A 13,550-nucleotide genomic window follows, 5' to 3' on the forward strand; every position below is an offset into this window, starting at 1 on the left:
AGTCCTCTATTACTTAAGTCGGCATTGTGCCTTTTGTATAAAATTCAGATGCAATTTCTGTGTTTCATCGTCAATAAGAAGGTCCAAGGGATACAGTAAACCTATAGTGAAGCATCGGAATCTAAAACTGGACTCACAGGAGAGGTTCAAATCATAGAAAGGGAGAGTGTCAGTCCTCTTGTACTTAAGTCGGCATTGTGCCTATTGTATTAAATTCGGATGAAATTTCTGTGTTTCATCGTCAATAAGGAGGTGCAAGGTATACAGTAAACCTGAAGTGAACCATCGGAATCTAAAACTGGACTCTCAGGAGAGGTTCAAATCATAGAAAGTGAGAGTGTCAGTCCTCTTGTACTTAAGTTGGCATTGTGCCTTTTGTATAAAATTCAGATGCAATTTCTGTGTTTCATCGTCAATAAGAAGGTCCAAGGGATACAGTAAACCTGAAGTGAAGCATCGGAATCTAAAACTGGACTCACAGGAGAGGTTCAAATCATAGAAAGAGATAGTGTCAGTCGTCTTTTACTTCAGTCGGCATTGTGCCTTTTGTATTAAATTCCGATGCAATTTCTGTGTTTCATTGTTAATAAGAGGGTGCAAGGTATACAGAAAACCTGAAGTGAAGCATTGAAATCTAAAACTGGACTCACAGGAGAGGTTCAAATCACAGAAAGTGAGAGTGTCAGTCCTCTTTCACTTATGTCGGCATTGTGCCTTTTATATTAAATTCGGTTGCAAATTCTGTATTTCATCGTCAATAAGAAGGTCCAAGGGATACAGTAAACCTGAAGTGAAGCATCAGAATCTAAAACTGGACTCACAGGAGAGGTTCAAATCATAGAAAGTGATAGTGTCAGTCCACTTGTACTTAAGTCGGCATTGAGCCTTTTGTATTAAATTCGGATGCAATTTCTGTGTTTCATCGTCAATAAGAAGGTGCAAGGTATACAGCAAACCTGAAGTGAAGCATCGGAATCTAAAACTGGACTCACAGGAGGTGTTTAAATCATAGAAAGAGAGTGGGTCAGTCCTCTATTACTTAAGTCGGCATTGTGCCTTTTGTATAAAATTCAGATGCAATTTCTGTGTTTCATCGTCAATAAGAAGGTCCAAGGGATACAGTAAACCTGTAGTGAAGCATCGGAATCTAAAACTGCACTCACAGGAGAGGTTCAAATCATAGAAAGGGAGAGTGTCAGTCCTCTTGTACTTAAGTCGGCATTGTGCCTATTGTATTAAATTCGGATGAAATTTCTGTGTTTCATCGTCAATAAGGAGGTGCAAGGTATACAGTAAACCTGAAGTGAACAATCGGAATCTAAAACTGGACTAACAGGAGAGGTTCAAATCATAGAAAGTGAGAGTGTCAGTCCTCTTGTACTTAAGTCGGCATCGTCCCTTTTGTATTTAATTCGAATGCAATTTCTGTGTTTCATCGTCAATTACAAAGTCCAAGGGATGCAGCAAACCTGAAGTGACGTATCGGAATCTAAAAATGGACTCACAGGAGGGGTTCAAATCATAGATAGTTAGAGTGTCAGTCCTCTTGTACTTAAGTCGGCATTGTGCCTTTTGAATTTAATTCCAATGCAATTTCTGTGTTTCATCGTCAATAAGATGGTGCAAGGTATACAGTAAACCTGAAGTGAAGCATCGGAAACCAAAACTGGAATCACAGGAGACGTTCAAATCATAGAGATTTAGAGTGTCTGTCCGCTAGTACTTATGTCGGAATTGTGCCTTTTGTATTAAATTCCGATGCAATTTCTGTTTTTCATCGTCAATAAGAAGGTGCAAGGTATACGGTAAACCTGAAGTGACGCATCGGAATCTAAAACTGGACTCACAGGAGAAAATCAAATCATATATAGTGAGAGTGTCAGTCCTCTTTTACTTAAGTCGGCATTGTGCCTTTTGTATTAAATTTGGATGCAATTTCTGTGTTTCATCGTCAATAAGATGGTCCAAGGGATACAGTAAATCTGAAGTGAAGCATCAGAAAATACAACTGGACTCACTGGAGAGGTTCAAATCATAGAATGTGAGAGTGTCAGTCCTCTTGTACTTAAGTCGGCTTTGTGCCTTTTGTACTAAATTAGGATGCAATTTCTGTGTTTCATCGTCAATAAGAAGGTCCAAGGTGTACAGTAAACCTGAAGTGAAGCATCAGAATCTAAAACTGGACTCAAAGGAGAGGTTCAAATCTTAGAAACTTAGAGTGTCAGTCCTCTTGTACTTAAGTCGGCATTGTGCCTTTTGAATTTAATTCCGAGGCAATTCCTGTGTTTCATCGTCAATAGGATATGCAAGGTATACAGTAAACCTGAAGTGAAGCATCGGAATCGAAAACTGGAATCACAGGAGTGGTTCAAATCATAGAAAGGAAGAGTGTCAGTTCTCTTGTACTTAAGTCGTCATTGTGACTTTTGTATTAAATTCGGATGCAATTTCTGGGTTTCATCGTCAAAAGGAAGGTCCACGGGATACAGTAAACCTGAAGTGAAGCATCGGTATCTAAAACTGGACTCACAGGACAGGTTCAAATCATAGAAAGGGAGAGTGTCAGTCCTCTTGTACTTAAGTCGGCATTGTGACTTTTGTATTAAATTCGGATGCAATTTCTGTGTTACATCGTCAATAAGATGTTGCAAGATGTACAGTAAACCTGAAGTGAAGCATCGGAATCTAAAACTGGACTCACTGGAGGGGTTCAAATCGTAGAGAGTTAGAGTGTCAGTCCTCTTGTACTTAAGTCGGCATTGTGCCTTTTGAATTTAATTCCAATGCAATTTCTGTGTTTCACCGTCAAAAGGAAGGTGCAAGGTAGCCAGTAAACCTGAAGTGAAGCATCGGAATCTAAAACTTGGCTCACAGGAGAGGTTCAAATCATAAAGAGTTAGAGTGTCAGTCCTCTTGTACTTAAGTCGGCATTGTGCCTTTTGAATTTAATTCCAATGCAATTTCTGTGTGTCATCGTCAATAAGAAGGAGCAAGGTATACAGTAAACCTGAAGTGAAGCATCGGAATCGAAAACTGGAATCACACGAGTGGTTCAAATCATAGAGAATTCGAGTGTCAGTCCGCTAGTACTTATGTCGGCATTGTGCCTTTTGAATTTAATTCCGAGGCAATGTCTGTGTTTCATCGTCAATAGGATGTGCAAGGTATACAGTAAACCTGAAGTGAAGCATCGGAATCTAAAATTGGACTCACATGAGGGGTTCAAATCAATAGTTAGAGTGTCAGTCCTCTTGTACTTAAGTCGGCATTGTGCCTTTTGAATTTAATTCCAATGCAATTTCTGTGTTTCATCGTCAATAAGAAGATGCAAGGTAGCCAGTATACCTGAAGTGAAGCATCGGAATTTAAAACTGGAATCACAGGAGAGGTTCAAATCATAGAGAGTTAGAGTGTCAGTCCTCTTGTACTTAAGTCGGCATTGTGCCTTTTGAATTTAATTCCGATGCAATTTCTATGTTTCATCGTCAATAAGAAGGTTCAAGGTATACAGTAAACCAGAAGGGAAGCATCGGAATCTAAAACTGGACTCACAAGAGAGGTTCAAATCATAGAAAGCGAGAGTGTCAGGCCTCTTTTACTTAAGTCGGCATTGTGCCTTTTGAATTTAATTCCAATGCAATTTCTGTGTTTCATCGTCAATACGAAGGTGCAAGGTATACAGTAAACCTGAAGTGCAGCATCGGAATCTAAAACTGGAATCACAGGAGAGGTTCAAATCATAGAGAGTTAGAGTGTCAGTCCGCCAGTACTTATGTCGGCATTCTGCCTTTTGAATTTAATTTTGAGGCAATTTCTGTGTTTCATCGTCAATAGGATGTGCAAGGTATACAGTAAACCTGAAGTGAAGCATCGGAATCTAAAACTGGACTCACAGGAGAGGTTCAAATCATAGAACGACAGAGTGTCAGTCCTCTTGTACTTAAGTCGGCATTGTCCTTTTTGTATTTAATTCGGATGCAATTTCTGTGTTTCATCGACTATTACAAGGTCCAAGGGATGCAGCAAACCTGAAGAGACGCATCGGAATCTAAAACTGGACTCACAGGAGGGGTTCAAATCATAGATAGTTAGAGTGTCAGTCCTCTTGTACTTAAGTCGGCATTGTGCCTTTTGAATTTAATTCCAATGCAATTTCTGTGTTTCATCGTCAATAAGAAGGGGCAAGGTATACAGTAAACCTGAAGTGCAGCATCGGAATCGAAAACTGGAATCACACGAGTGGTTCAAATCATAGAGAATTAGAGTGTCAGTCCGCTAGTACTTATGTCGGCATTGTGCCTTTTGAATTTAATTCCGAGGCAATGTCTGTGTTTCATCGTCAATAGGTTGTGCAAGGTATATAGTAAACCTGAAGTGAAGTATCGGAATCTAAAACTGGACTCCCAGGAGAGGTTCAAATCACAGAAAGTAAGAGTGTCAGTCCTCTTTTACTTAAGTCAGCATTGTGCTTTTTGTATTAAATTCGGATGCAATTTCTGTGTTTCATCATCAATAAGAAGGTCCAAGGGATACAGTAAACCTGAAATGAAGCTTCGGAATCTAAAACTGGACTCACAGGAGAGTTTCAAATCATAGCAAGGGAGAGTGTCAGTCCTCTAGTACTTAAGTCGGCATTGTGCCTTTTGTATTAAATTCGGATGCAATTTCTGTGTTTCATCGTCAATAAGAAGGTCCAAGGGATACAGTTAACCTGAAGTGAAGCATCGGAATTTAAAACTGGACTCACAGGAGAGGTTCAAATCATAGAAAGTGAGAGTGCCAGTCCTCTTGTACTTAAGCCGGCATTGTGCCATTTGTATTAAATTCGGATGCTATTTCTGTATTTCATCGTCAATTAGAAGGCCCAAGGGATGCAGCAAACCTGAAGTGAAGCATCGGAATCTAAAACTGGACTCACAGGAGAGGTTCAAATCATAGAAAGCGAGAGTGCCAGTCCTATTGTACTTAAGTCGGCTTTGTGCCTTTTGTATTATATTCGGATGCAATTTCTGTGTTTCATCGACTATTACAAGGTCCAAGGGATGCAGCAGACCTGAAGAGACGCATCGGAATCTAAAACTGGACTCACAGGAGGGGTTCAAATCATAGATAGTTAGAGTGTCAGTCCTCTTGTACTTAAGTCGGCATTGTGCCTTTTGAATTTAATTCCAATGCAATTTCTGTGTTTCATCGTCAATAAGAAGGTGCAAGGTATACAGTAAACCTGAAGTGAAGCATCGGAATCGAAAACTGGAATCACAGGAGTGGTTCAAATCAAAGAGAGTTAGAGTGTCAGTCCGCTAGTACTTATGTCGGCTTTGTGCCTTTTGAAATTAATTCCGAGGCAATGTCTATCTTTCATCGTCAATAGGATGTGCAAGGTATACAGTAAACCTGAAGTGAAGCATCGGAATCTAAAACTGGACTCACAGGAGAGGATCAAATTACAGAAAGTGAGAGTGTCAGTCCTCTTTTACTTAAGTCGGCATTGTGCTTTTTGTATTAAATTCGGATGCAATTTCTGTGTTTCATCGTCCATAAGAAGGTCCAAGGGATACAGTAAACCTGAAATGAAGCATCGGAATGTAAAACTGGACTCACAGGAGAGTTTCAAATCATAGAAAGGGAGAGTGTCAGTCCTCTAGTACTTAAGTCGGCATTGTGCCTTTTGTATTAAATTCGGATGCAATTTCTGTGTTTCATCGTCAATAAGAAGGTCCAAGGGATACAGTAAACCTGAAGTGAAGCATCGGAATCTAAAACTGGACTCACAGGAGAGGTTCAAATCATAGAAAGGGAGAGTGTCAGTCCTCTTGTACTTAAGTCGGCATTGTGCCTTTTGTATTAAATTCGGATGCAATTTCTGTGCTACATCGTCAATAAGAATTTCCGAGGTATGCAATAAACCTGAAGTGAAGCATCGGAATCTAACACTGGACTCACAGGAGAGGTTCAAATCATAGAAAGCGAGAGTGCCAGTCCTATTGTACTTAAGTCGGCATTGTGCCTTTTGTATTATATTCGGATGCAATTTCTGTGTTTCATCGTCAATTAGAAGGTCCAAGGGATGCAGCAAACCTGAAGTGAAGCATCGGAATTTAAAACTGGACTCACAGGAGGGGTTCAAATCATAGATAGTTAGAGTGTCAGTCCTCTTGTACTTAAGTCGGCATTGTGCCTTTTGAATTTAATTCCAATGCAATATCTGTGTTTCATCGTCAATAAGAAGATGCAAGGTAGCTAGTAAATCTGAAGTGAAGCATCGGAATCTAAAACTGGAATCACAGGAGAGGTTCAAATCATAGAGAGTTAGAGTGTCAGTCCTCTTGTACTTAAGTCGGCATTGTGCCTTTTGAATTTAATTCCGATGCAATTTCTATGTTTCATCGTCAATAAGAAGGTGCAAGGTATACAGTAAACCTGAAGTGAAGCATCGGAATCTAAAACTGGACTCACAGGAGAGGTTCAAATCATAGAAAGCGAGAGTGTCAGGCCTCTTTTACTTAAGTCGGCATTGTGCCTTTTGAATTTAATTCCAATGCAATTTCTGTGTTTCTTCGTCAATAAGAAGGTGCAAGGTATACAGTAAACCTGAAGTGAAGCATCGGAATCTAAAACTGGAATCACAGGAGAGGTTCAAATCATAGAGAGTTAGAGTGTCAGTCCGCTAGTACTTATGTCGGCATTGTGCCTTTAGAATTTAATTTTGAGGCAATTTCTGTGTTTCATCGTCAATAGGATGTGCAAGGTATACAGTAAACCTGAAGTGAAGCATCGGAATCTAAAACTGGACTCACAGGAGAGGTTCAAATCATAGAAAGTGAGAGTGTCAGTCCTCTTGTACTTAAGTCGGCATTGTGCCTTTAGTATTAAATTCGGATGCAATTTCTGTGTTTCATCGTCAATTAGAAGTTCCAACGGATGCAGCAAACCTGAAGTGAAGCATCGGAATCTAAAACTGGACTCACAGGAGGGGTTCAAATCATAGATACTTAGAGTGTCAGTCCTCTTGTACTTAAGTCGGCATTGTGCCTTTTGAAATTAATTCCAATGCAATTTCTGTGTTTCATCGTCAATAAGAAGGTGCAAGGTAGCCAGTAAACCTGAAGTGAAGCATCTAAATCTAAAACTGGACACACAGGAGAGGTTCAAATCATAGAAAGATACAGTGTAGTCCGCTAGTACTTATGTCGGCATTGTGCTTTTTGTATTAAATTCCGATGCAATTTCTGTGTTTAATCGTCCATAAGAAGGTCTAAGGGATACGGTAAACCTGAAGTGATGCATCGGAATCTAAAACTGGACTCATAGGAGAGGTTCAAATCAGAGAAAGTGAGAGTGTCAGTCCTCTTAGACTTAAGTCGGCATTGTGCCTTTTGTATTAAATTCTGATGCAATTTCTGTGTTTCATCGTCAATAAGAAGGTCGAAGGGATACAGTAAGCCTTGAAGTGAAGCATCGGAATTTAAAACAGGACTCACAGGACGGGTTCAAATCATTGATACTTAGAGTGTCAGTCCTCTTATACTTAAGTCGGCATTGTGTCATTTGAATTTAATTACGATGCAATTTCTGTGTCTTATCGGCAATAAGAAGGTGCAAGGTATACTGTAAACTTAAAGTGAAGCATCGGAATCCAAAACTGGACTCGCAGGAGAGGTTCAAATCATAGAGAGTTAGAGCGTTAGAGTGTCAGTCTTCTTGTTTTAAGTCGGCATTGTGCTTTTGAATTTAATTCCGATACAATTTCTGTGTTTCATCGTCAATAAGAAGGTGCAAGGTATTCAGTAAACCAGAAGTGAAGCATCGGAATCTAAAACTGGACTCACGGGAGAGGTTCAAATCAGAGAAAGGGAGAGTGTCAGTCCTCTTGTACTTAAGTCGGCATTGTGCCTTTTGTGTTAAATTCGGATGCAATTTCTGTGCTACATCGTCAATAAGAAGTTGCAAGGTATGCAATAAACCTGAAGTGAAGCATCGGAATCTAACACTGGACTCACAGGAGAGGTTCAAATCATAGAAAGCGAGAGTGCCAGTCCTATTGTACTTAAGTCGGCATTGTGCCTTTTGTATTATATTCGGATGCAATTTCTGTGTTTCATCGTCAATAAGAAGGTCCAAGGGATTCAGCAAACCTGAAGTGAAGCATCGGAATTTAAAACTGGACTCACAGGAGGGGTTCAAATCATAGATAGTTAGAGTGTCAGTCCTCTTGTACTTAAGTCGGCATTGTGCCTTTTGAATTTAATTCCAATGCAATATCTGTGTTTCATCGTCAATAAGAAGATGCAAGGTAGCCAGTAAACCTGAAGTGAAGCATCGGAATCTAAAACTGGAATCACAGGAGAGGTTCTAATCATAGAGAGTTAGAGTGTCAGTCCTCTTGTACTTAAGTCGGCTTTGTGCCTTTTCAATTTAATTCCGATGCAATTTCTATGTTTCATCGTCAATAAGAAGATGCAAGGTATACAGTAAACCTGAAGTGAAGCATCGGAATCTAAAACTGGACTCACAGGAGAGGTTCAAATCATAGAAAGCGAGAGTGTCAGGCCTCTTTTACTTAAGTCGGCATTGTGCCTTTTGAATTTAATTCCAATGCAATTTCTGTGTTTCATCGTCAATAAGAAGGTGCAAGGTATACAGTAAACCTGAAGTGAAGCATCGGAATCTAAAACTGGAATCACAGGAGAGGTTCAAATCATAGAGAGTTAGAGTGTCAGTCCGCTAGTACTTATGTCGGCATTGTGCCTTTTGAATTTAATTTTGGGGCAATTTCTGTGTTTCATCGTCAATAGGATGTGCAAGGTATACAGTAAACCTGAAGTGAAGCATCGGAATCTAAACCTGGACTCACAGGAGAGGTTCAAATCATAGAAAGTGAGAGTGTCAGTCCTCTTATACTTAAGTCGGCATTGTGCCTTTTGTATTAAATTCGGATGCAATTTCTGTGTTTCATCGTCAATTAGAAGATCCAACAGATGCAGCAAACCTGAAGTGAAGCATCGGAATCTAAAACTGGACTCACAGGAGGGGTTCAAATCATAGATACTTAGAGTGTCAGTCCTCTTGTACTTAAGTCGGCATTGTGCCTTTTGAATTTAATTCCAATGCAATTTCTGTGTTTCATCGTCAATAAGAAGGTGCAAGGTAGCCAGTAAACCTGAAGTGAAGCATCTGAATCTAAAACTGGACACACAGGAGAGGTTCAAATCATAGAAAGATACAGTGTAGTCCGCTAGTACATATGTCGGCATTGTGCCTTTTGAATTAAATTCCGATGCAATTTCTGTGTTTCATCGTCCATAAGAAGGTCTAAGGGATACAGTAAACCTGATGTGATGCATCGGAATCTAAAACTGGACTCATAGGAGAGGTTGAAATCATAGAAAGTGAGAGTGTCAGTCCTCTTATACTTATGTCGGCATTGTGCCTTTTGTACTAAATTTGGATGCAATTTCTGTGTTTCATCGTTAATAAGAAGGTCCAAGGTATACAGTAAACCTGAAGTGCTGCATCGGTATCTAAAACTGGACTCACAGGAGAGGTTCAAATCATAGAAAAGAACAGTGTCAGTCCTCTCGTACCTAAGTCGGCTTTGAGCCTTTTGTATTAATTCTGATGCAATTTCTGTGTTTCATCGTCAATAAGAAGGTCCAAGGGATACAGTAAGCCAGAAGTGAAGCATCGGAATCTAAAACAGGACTCACAGGAGGGGTTCAAATCATTGATAGTTAGAGTGTCAGTCCTCTTATACTTAAGTCGGCATTGTGTCATTTGAATTTAATTACGATGCTATTTCTGTGTCTTATCGTCAATAAGAAGGTGCAAGGTATACAGTAAACCTCAAATGAAGCATCGGAATCCAAAACTGGACTCGCAGGAGAGGTTCAAATCATAGAGAGTTAGAGGGTTAGAGTGTCAGTCCTCTTGTACTTAAGTCGGCATTGTGCTTTTGAATTTAATTCCGATACAATTTCTGTGTTTCATCGTCAATAAGACGGTGCAAGGTATACAGTATACCAGAAGTGAAGCATCGGAATCTAAAACTGGACTCACAGGAGAGGTTCAAATCATAGAAAGTTAGAGTGTCAGTCCTCTTGTACATAAGTCGGCATTGTGCTTTTTAAATTTAATTCCGATGCAATTTTTGTGTTTCAGCGTCAATTAGACGCTCCAAGGGATACAGTAAACCTGAAGTGAAGCATCGAAATCTAAAACTGGACTCACAGGAGAGGTTGAAATCAGAGATAGTTTGAGTATCAGTCCTCTTGTACTTAAGTCGGCATTGTGCCTTTTGTATTAAATTCGGATGCAATTTCTGTGCTACATCGTCATTAAGAAGTTGCAATGTATGCAGTAAACCTGTAGTGAAGCATCGGCATCTAAAACTGGACTCACAGGAGAGGTTCAAATCATAGAAGGTGAGAGTGTCAGTCCTCTTGTACTTAAGTCGGCATTGTGCCTTTTGTATTAAATTCGGATCAATTTCTGTGTTTCATCGTCAATTAGAAGATCAAAGGGATGCAGCAAACCTGAAGTGAAGCATCGGAATCTAAAACTGGACTCACAGGAGGGGTTCAAATCATAGATAGTTAGAGTGTCAGTCCTCTTGTACTTAAGTCGGCATTGTGCCTTTTGAATTTAATTCCAATGCAATTTCTGTGTTTCATCGTCAATAAGAAGGTGCAAAGTAGCCAGTAAACCTGAAGTGAAGCATCGGAATCTAAAAGTGGAGTCACAGGAGAGGTTCAAATCTTAGAGAGTTAGAGTGTCAGTCCTCTTGTACTTAAGTCGGCATTGTGCCTTATGAATTTAATTCCGATGCAATTTCTATGTTTCATCGTCAATAAGAAGGTGCAAGGTATACAGTAAACCTGAAGTGAAGCATCGGAATCTAAATCTGGACTCACAGGAGAGGTTCAAATTATAGAAAGAGAGAGTGTCAGGCCTCTTTTACTTAAGTCGGCATTGTGCCTTTTCTATTAAATTCGGATGCAATTTCTGTATTTTTTCGTCAATAAGAAGGTCCAAGGGATACAGTAAACCTGAAGTGACGCATCGGAATCTAAAACTGGACTCACAGGAGAAAATCAAATCATATATAGTGAGAGTGTCAGTCCTCTTTTACTTACGTCGGCATTGTGCCTTTTGTATTAAATTCGGATGCAATTTCTGTGTTTCATCGTCAATAAGAAGGTCCAAGGTGTACAGTAAACCTGAAGTGAAGCATCAGAATCTAAAACTGGACTCACAGGAGAGTTTCAAATCTTAGAAACTTAGAGTGTCAGTCCTCTTGTACTGAAGTCGGCATTGTGCCTTTTGTATTAAATTCGGATGCAATTTCTGTGTTACATCGTCAATAAGAAGTTGCAAGATATACAGTAAACCTGAAGTGAACCATCGGAATCTAAAACTGGACTCACAGGAGAGGTTCAAATCATAGAGAGTTAGAGTGTCAGTCCTTTTGTACTTAAGTCGGCATTGTGCCTTTTGAATTTAATTCCGATGCAATTTCCATGTCTCATCGTCAATAAGAAAGTGCAAGGTATACAGTAAACCTGTAGTGAAGCATCGGAATCTGAAACTGGACTCACAGGAGAGGTTCAATTCATAGAACGACAGAGTGTCAGTCCTCTTGTACTTAAGTCGGCATTGTCCTTTTTGTATTTAATTCGGATGCAATTTCTGTGTTTCATCGTCAATTAGAAGGTGCAAGGGATGCAGCAAACCTGAAGAGACGCATCGGAATCTAAAACTGGACTCACAGGAGGGGTTCAAATCATAGATAGTTAGAGTGTCAGTCCTCTTGTACTTAAGTCGGCATTGTGCCTTTTGAATTTAATTCCAATGCAATTTCTGTGTTTCATCGTCAATAAGAAGGTGCAAGGTATACAGTAAACCTGAAGTGAAGCATCGGAATCGAAAACTGGAGTCACAGGAGTGGTTCAAATCAAAGAGAGTTAGAGTGTCAGTCCGCTAGTACTTATGTCGGCATTGTGCCTTTTGAATTTAATTCCGAGGCAATGTCTATGTTTCATCGTCAATAGGATGTACAAGGTATACAGTAAACCTGAAGTGAAGCATCGGAATCTAAAACTGGACTCACAGGAGAGGTTCAAATTACAGAAAGTGAGAGTGCCAGTCCTATTGTGCTTAAGTCGGCATTGTGCCTTTTGTATTAAATTCGGATGCAATTTCTGTGTTTCATCGTCAATAAGAAGGTCCAAGGGATGCAGCAAACCTGAAGTGAAGCATTGGAATTTAAAACTGGACTCACAGGAGGGGTTCAAATCATAGATAGTTAGAGTGACAGTCCTCTTGTACTTAAGTCGGCATTGTGCCTTTTGAATTTAATTCCAATACAATATCTGTGTTTCATCGTCAATAAGAAGATGCAAGGTAGCCAGTAAACCTGAAGTGAAGCATCGGAATCTAAAACTGGAATCACAGGAGAGGTTCAAATCATAGAGAGTTAGAGTGTCGGTCCTCTTGTACTTAAGTCGGCATTGTGCCTTTTGAATTTAATTCCTATGCAATTTCTATGTTTCATCGTCAATAAGAAGGTGCAAGGTAGCCAGTAAACCTGAAGTGAAGTATCTGAATCTAAAACTGGACACACAGGAGAGGTTCAAATCATAGAAAGATACAGTGTAGTCCGCTAGTACTTATAACGGCATTGTGCCTTTTGTATTAAATTCCCATGCAATTTCTGTGTTTCATGGTCCATAACAAGGTCTAAGGGATACGGTAAACCTGAAGTGATGCATCGGAATCTAAAACTGGACTCATAGGAGAGGTTCAAATCACAGAAAGTGAGAGTGTCAGTCCTCTTATACTTAAGTCGGCATTGTGCCTTTTGTACTAAATTTGGATGCAATTTCTGTGTTTCATCGTCAATAAGAAGGTCCAAGGTATACAGTAAACCTGAAGTGCAGCATCGGAATCTAATACTGGACTCACAGGAGCGGTTCAAATCATAGAAATGGACAGTGTCAAACCTCTTGTACCTAAGTCGGCTTTGTGCCTTTTGTATTAAATTCTGATGCAATTTCTGTGTTTCATCGTCAATAAGAAGGTCCAAGGGAAACAGTAAGCCAGAAGTGAAGCATCGGAATCTAAAACAGGACTCACAGGACGGGTTCAAATCATTGACACTTAGAGTGTCAGTCCTCTTATACTTAAGTCGGCATTGTGTCCTTTGAATTTAATTACGATGCAATTTCTGTGTCTTATCGTCAATAAGAAGGTGCAAGGTATACTGTAAACCTAAAGGGAAGCATCGGAATCCAAAACGGGACTCGCAGGAGAGGTTCAAATCATAGAGAGTTAGAGCGTTAGAGTGTCAGTCTTCTTGTTTTAAGTCGGCATTGTGCTTTTGAATTTAATTCCGATACAATTTCTGTGTTTCATCGTCAATAAGAAGGTGCAAGGTATACAGTAAACCAGAAGTGAAGCATCGGAATCTAAAACTGGACTCACAGGAGAGGTTCAAATCATAGAAAGTTAGAGTGTCAGTCCTCTTGTACCTAAGTCGGCATTGTGCCTTTTAA

This window comes from Schistocerca piceifrons, chromosome X (assembly GCF_021461385.2).
Source record: "Schistocerca piceifrons isolate TAMUIC-IGC-003096 chromosome X, iqSchPice1.1, whole genome shotgun sequence".
NCBI lineage: Eukaryota > Metazoa > Arthropoda > Insecta > Orthoptera > Acrididae > Schistocerca > Schistocerca piceifrons.